Source organism: Haematobia irritans, chromosome 2, assembly GCF_050003625.1.
Source record: "Haematobia irritans isolate KBUSLIRL chromosome 2, ASM5000362v1, whole genome shotgun sequence".
NCBI classification, from domain to species: domain Eukaryota; kingdom Metazoa; phylum Arthropoda; class Insecta; order Diptera; family Muscidae; genus Haematobia; species Haematobia irritans.
In genome coordinates this window covers 54,735,222-54,742,288 of record NC_134398.1, presented here as the reverse complement: position 1 = coordinate 54,742,288, position 7,067 = coordinate 54,735,222, and the positions used below count along the sequence as shown (strand labels likewise).

At 30.6% G+C, this 7,067-nt stretch overlaps 1 long non-coding RNA gene across 2 annotated transcripts; it reads right to left on the bottom strand.

Moving 5' to 3' along the window:
- Nucleotides 1–216: 216 nt before the first annotated feature.
- LOC142224391 (uncharacterized) lies at nucleotides 217–1,993 on the bottom strand. Of its 2 annotated transcripts, XR_012719141.1 has the most exons (5): nucleotides 1,932–1,993; nucleotides 1,652–1,803; nucleotides 1,173–1,586; nucleotides 780–1,108; nucleotides 217–715 (listed from the first exon to the last, which is right to left on the bottom strand). It is a non-coding gene; the product is annotated as an uncharacterized LOC142224391 (long non-coding RNA). The 2 variants fall into 2 exon arrangements; XR_012719140.1 differs by lacking the exon at nucleotides 1,932–1,993 and having other exon boundaries at nucleotides 1,652–1,925.
- Nucleotides 1,994–7,067: the final 5,074 nt, after the last annotated feature.

Here is a 7,067-nt window from a genome sequence, read left to right as displayed (position 1 = left end):
CTCAACAAAAAACAGACATTACCCTCAACAGTAAAATTCAACACAATAGCAATAATTTCTCAATTGTAATCCTCAAATTGAAATGCATCGCTACTCAATAATTTCTCAAACAGTTTTCAATGTGAGAAAAATAAAAAATTACCATTATTGCGAATACTTTCAAACCACAATTTGTATGAAAGTCAATCCTAGTTCTAACTGAAAGTCAATACTAAATTTCTAGGGATTTTGTAAATTTTATTATTTTTTTCGTTAACAAATATAATAATCTTAAAAATAACATTAATAATATATAAAAATAATAATATAATACCAATCAAAATGTAATTATCTTATTAAACGTATTAATAAATAAAACTATGAATACAACTTTAAATATCTTAAACATTTTTACATGTATAATTCCATTTCCTCCATAATGTTGGTGTCATTAATATGCTGGCAATTTGAAATAATTACTATCGAGGAACTTGCTGGCTTGTGTGTTAAAATAGATTCCAGCAAGAGGAAATCACAAAATATCAAATTGATGACGGGATGTAAATTGATGTAATGCACATTTTCATCCAGAAGTTCTTGATATAGGAATTGTTGCACTTTGGTTTAATTGATTGCACTTTGTAAGTTTTCTGAAAACTTTTCTTTGTTGTTTCCTTCATCGGTTTTTCATCGGCCAACATCTTCCAAGAATATACCATTCAATGATTTTAGTTTTCTGCAAAACAATCGAGTTTTGTGATTTCCATTATGTTTTCATTTCACTTTTTATTTTGACTTACCAATTTGTATTTCTTCCAACTGACCACGTACTTCGTGATTTCCTCAAGAACGTTGGTGTTACAAAATTGTTATTAAAATACTGGCAATTTTCAGGAACTTGATGACCAGATAATTGGAATAAATTTCCAACAATTTCAATTCACAAAATAACAAATTAAACCGATGATGCACATTTTCATCCAGAAGTTCTTGATATAGGAATTGTTGCACTTTGTTTTAATTGGTTGCACTTTGTAAGTTTTCTGAAAACTTTTCTTTGTTGTTTCCTTCATCGGTTTTTCATCGGCCAACATCTTCCAAGAATATACCATTCAATGATTTTAGTTTTCTGCAAAACAATCGAGTTTTGTGATTTCCATTATGTTTTCATTTCACTTTTTATTTTGACTTACCAATTTGTATTTCTTCCAACTGACCACGTACTTCGTGATTTCCTCAAGAACGTTGGTGTTACAAAATTGTTGTTATTAAAATACTGGCAATTTTCAGGAACTTGATGTCCAGATAATTGGAATAAATTTCCAGCAATTTCAATTCACAAAATAACAAATTAAACCGATGATGCGATATAAATTAAACTATATCACATCGATAGTTTAATTTATATCGCATCATCGGTTTAATTTGTTATTTTGTGAATTTCGAATTATCATCCAGTAGTTGTTGATATAGAAAAGCATAAATACCAAGTTTTTTTGGTTGCACTTTGATTTATGGAAACTTTCTCTTCTCGATAAGCCACTACCATTTTTCATCGGCCAGCCTCTTAATGTGTCCAAGAATCAGCATCCAAATATTTTAGTTGTCTGCAAAGAGATTTGAGTTTAGTGACTTCCTTAAAGTTTTAATTTCGTGTTTTAGTTTTACTTACCAATTATTATAAGCAATTTCAATTGATTATTAAAAAATTTCCACATTTTTGTATTTCTTCCACGAACTTTGTTGTCAAAAGTAGTATTGAAAACCATGTGGTTTTTTCGTTGCATTTCAGGGTAGTGTTTTGTCAAAGTTTTCTCCAATTATCTTCAACACATTTTCAAAGTTTTCGTCAACATTTTGCCAAATTGGTTGTAATTCGCAAACAATTTGAAGATGAATTGAAGATGAGCTTTTTCAAGTCAAGTTGAATTTATGTTGAAAATGATATTTACCCTCAAACTGAAGAGGTGTTGCATTTGAAAAACGCTCATCCTGTGTTTATTGGGTTGTGTCTTTGAGTTTTATTGTTGCATTCAGTTATGTTGATGCATTTATGAAGTGCACACGTGGATTTAATTTTGCAAAATTGTACGTGCGGTATTGGTGTTTATTAATGAAAATACATTTATTCGAAACATTTTAGAAACTGAGAAGTGAATGATGTGATGTTAGAGAAATCAAAAACGCTTTTTATTGGTAAAAACAAATAATAGATTAAGGAACTGTATATTTCTGTTAATAGTTTAAAATTAGTGCGGATTTTTAATTGATTTACATAAAAAATATACAACATGAGTGGTAATAGCATGATCTATATTTATTCCACATCTGGATCACAGGTTGGAGTCTATTTTTTGGAATCTATTTTTTTATGTTACAGCAATTCCTACAGGTGAGTACTAAGTTCGAGTTTAGCCGCTAAAATTAAAAATAAATCACTAAGAAAAATATAAAATTATACGTCTTCGATACAAATTTAAATATAACTTGATGGAGAATAGCCCAAACCAAGTTTTTTATAAAGATTATTTTTTTTTAATGGATTATTAAAGAAAACTTGTCATGAAAATTGCGATTTTAGCCTCTAAACTCCAACTTAAATACTAAATGCTATACTGACAAGTGGAAATTATGTCTAATTTTATAATATTTTTTATTTCAAATATATTCTGAGAATAATTTCAAAAACGTCCCATTAGTCCATGGATATGATTCCAATACCTACAGGATGGATTTTTCAATGTGGTAAGTTTTTCTATAAACGGTATTTTGTCCGTTTTTAATAAAACCAAAATTTCAATTTATTAAAAATAATTTTTTTCACTTGCAGCTAGACAGGTCTTGTAATGGTAATTTTTTGAATATTCTTACTGTTTAATGCTAATTAAGCTGATATCCTTATTGGCTCTAAGAAATACTCTTGAAAACCGCAAGTTAAAAATCAATATGAACGATAGAATTAATTAATTAATAATATTTTTCTTATATTTTGTATAACTTTGCAATTTCAGATGTTTAAAAGACAAATCCGCCCAACAAAAGTTAGCCAAAATCGATTAAATTGGACAATTCAATTGAATATAGCAACTTATGCCACATATATCTTTCATATGGATAGAAAACATGGAAATTTAAATTAATTACTTTAGTCCTATTAACATAGAATATTACTCTTTTGAAGAAGCAATTACTAACTACCGACAAGTAACTGCATCCAACGTACGAATAAAAATATTTCCTTTGTTGTATATCATAAGCCATAGTTTTGTGTAATATTATAATTTTTTTTTTGAAATAAAATACTGGTGGTTATAGAAAATTGACTTGCTTTGTACGAAAAATTTCTTAGTTGTATAGAGGCTTGTTGTACCTTTGATTCCTCAATTTCTCTACTTTTTTGAAAATTATACTGACAAACAGTTTATTTCAAACCAATTTCTTAATACAGGTTTCCCAAAAAATTGTTCATTTTTCTGGATAGCAGGAATATTTTGAATGAGTTTAAGTATATTCTTCCCACAGCATAGTAATAATGAACTAAAATACGATGCAATACATTAACTAATTTATAAGAAAATCATGAACTTATCTAGATGAAAAAAATCTTTGGCGCCAAATCATGGTCATTCTTACTATGGGTTAGTTCATTTTTCATAAAAAATAGTAAACTTTTTTTTCGGTGTAAGCATTGGTGGAATGTCAATTTTACTCTTTATGCAAAATTTCACGAAAATCGGTAGTAAACTTTGGCCTCTGTGGTCATATGAGTCTAACTCGGACGAAAGATATATATGGGAGCTATATCTCAATCTGAACCGATTTCGCTGATATTTTGCAAGTTCTTCAAAACTCATAAAATATTCGGATGTACTGAATTTGAAGAACATCGGTTGATAAACACGCCAATTATGACCAGATCGGGGATAAATATATATGGCAGCTATATCTAAATCTGAACCGATTTTTGCCAAAATCAATAGCGATTGTCTATGCCAAATTTGAAGACGATCGAACTTAAACTGCGACCTGTACTTTGCGCACAAAAATACATGAACAGACAGACGGACGGACATCGCTAAATCGACTCAGAATTTAATTCTAAGACGATCGGCATACTACACGCAAAGAAAAAAAACGTTTGGAAAACGTGTACCGAAAACGTTTTTCTTTTGTTAGAGTTTTTTGAATTACTTCGAAAATTTTAAACTTTTATCACCAAAAAAATTCGTTTGTTACAAAGTTATTATTTTTTCAATAAACAAAGTTATTTTTGAAACAACAACAGAGTCCATTTCGTTTATATAAAACACTGTTCTTTTCTGACTTTTGGTCTTTAATAAAACACATTTTACAGTTCAAAATTTAATATAGTACAATGTAATGTTGAGCATTTTTTTCGGAATCTTCCGAACATATGTAGAATGTATGTAAAAAAAAAAAAAAAACTTTGGTCGAAGCAGGGATCGAACCCACGACCCTTGGCATGAGAGTCAGACGTAGCAACCACTGCTCCACGGTGTCAAACTAAATGTTTGTTTCTCTTAAATAAACTTTGTTTATTCGGTTCGTGGGCGCCGCAAGCTATGCTATATAAATATAACTTATATGGATATTTATCTATTGATGACCATAACAGGTACATAGCTCAGTGGTTAGTGTGTTGGCTTACAAAGTGCATGGTCCGCGGTTCGATTCTCAGTCCAGGCGAAAGGTAAAAAAATTTTAAAAATTTATAAAATCGTATAATTTCTTCTACATTGTTTGTATTACAGAAAAAGGTGCTAAGAACTAAACATCTTCGTGGAAGTGAGAAAGATGTGAGGGAAAATGCAATTAGCCAGAAAAAAAAAATTTTTTTGAGTTAGTCTTTATGAAATTGTTTTTACATCCTGGAAAAGAATAAACGTTTATCACAAAAAGTATATACTTTTCTTCCAAATACACTTCCTTACAGCGAAAAGCAAATGAGAAACGAACTTTGTTTGTCTAAAATTTCGTTTGGGAGGAAAGAATTATTTTTTTGCGTGTAAACAATGGGTCTTAGACTTTTCCTTCTCGGCGTTACATACAAATGCACAAACTCATTATACCCTGTACCACAGTAGTGGTGAAGGGTATAGTAACCCTGCATCCAGTTTGGCACTTTATCTATGAGTATAATACATTTATATCAAATGTTTTAGTATTTAGCCCACTGTCCTTTGTTTATAATTACGGTTTTAACTCGTCTTGACTTACTTTCATTAATTTTTCTATTATTTCTTTGGGAACATCCGACTAATTGTGCTGCACTTGGCTCTAGATCCCATCGCTATTTTTGGTGCTCTTTGCCGTAATCTCAAGTGTCTTTTAACCAGAGACCATATATTTTCAATAGGATTGAGATCAGAGCTTAATAGTGGCCATTTGAGCATTTGAGCATTTGAAAACTTTACTCCAACAACCATTTCTTTACTATCTTGTAAGTATGCTTGGGTTTTCCGTCTTGTTGAAAAACAACATTCTCCTCAAGGTAGGCTCAAACCTCCACAACGGTAGGAAATTTTGATTGCAAAATGTCAAGGCACTACCCTTTTTTCATGATTCCTTATTATTAACCAGTGCCAAGTGTGTCACCATCCCCATACCATGAGTCTTCCCACTCCATGTTTAACGGTTTGCTGGACAGTTGTTTTTGGAGACTTTGTCGTTACCAGTAATGTTCTTTTGCATCGTACGGAAAACGATATATTTTGGTTGCACATGACCATGTAACCATTTCATCCTCATCGCTACCACAGACTCGTAAGTGGCACTGCAACAATCGCCAACTGTGATGGGGGAAGCGTATGAAAAAGTATGAAATGTACATGAAAGTATTTTGCCATCACTATTGTTACAATAGTCATTTTATATTTTGTGAAACACCAAGCGCAACTAGCTTCTTATAATTTATTTAAATAAAATCAATAATGAATTGCTGAAAACATAAATATTTCGCTTAAAATTGTAAAAGGTATATTGGTGAACAATTTTTGACTTTCCAAATGGAATAAAGTGATTGTTTTTCAGATATTTTACAGACACGCTGCCCCCATCGAGAATAAAAACATTGGCTGATAGACGCTGCAACATATAACTTGCGACTTGTAAATCAACATCATTCTATTATTAATGAAAAAATTATGTTAAATGTGTTGTGATAGTGGTATAAATGTTATATTTGCAAGAATTTATAAATGTTTAATCAAATTAATAAACATCTAAACAATCGTGTTTTACTTAACCACAATGATTCTTTTGCAACTAACATATCTTAAAATGCACTTTTTCTGATTGTTTAAAGGGGCTCTTATTGATTGTTTGAAGGGGCTCATGCATTACTCTTTTGTAGTAACTTGGCGTGGTGGGGATTCTCAGAAGCGCCGCCAAATTCAAAAAAATTGGCAGGGTTATTTCCAGTCATCAAAGGTGCAAACTTTAGGGGCTAACCTAGGCAACTTCTGCACTCAAAAAAAGTGAACTCTCTATTTCACTAAAGCCATTTTAACTTTATTTTAGTTCATGGAATTATTATGTTTGGAGAAAGTTTCCTTTAAAAAAATTATACACAAATTAAGCATAAAGATGTACTAAATTCGTATTGATCACAAAATAGTTACTTATTGCTTTAATTTTGTAAATGTTACTACAAATGCGTCATTCATGAACTTCGTATGTCGCTAAAGACATTCTTGCAATTTTGAATTCCATTTTTTTTCAAACTATTTTTTTTTATACCCTCCATCATACACACAGAAAAGAGATTGGTTAGCAATCGGTTGTAATAATGAACATTCTAATTATGGAACGAAATATCAACTGTATCAACAAATATTCTGTATTTACAACATGGGTTATATTCCTAAGACAATCTGGGAGCGGTATCAAGAAAATGTTATTTATGATAATAGACAAATGATTGGGTTAACCAAATGATTCAACTATGAATAATTTTATTGGAAATTGGTTGATACAACCTACCAAGAAAACATTTTGCAACTTTCATTCAGTACTCATCATAACCATACGGTTGCACAAACCGAATGTTATTGGAAATATTTTTGGTT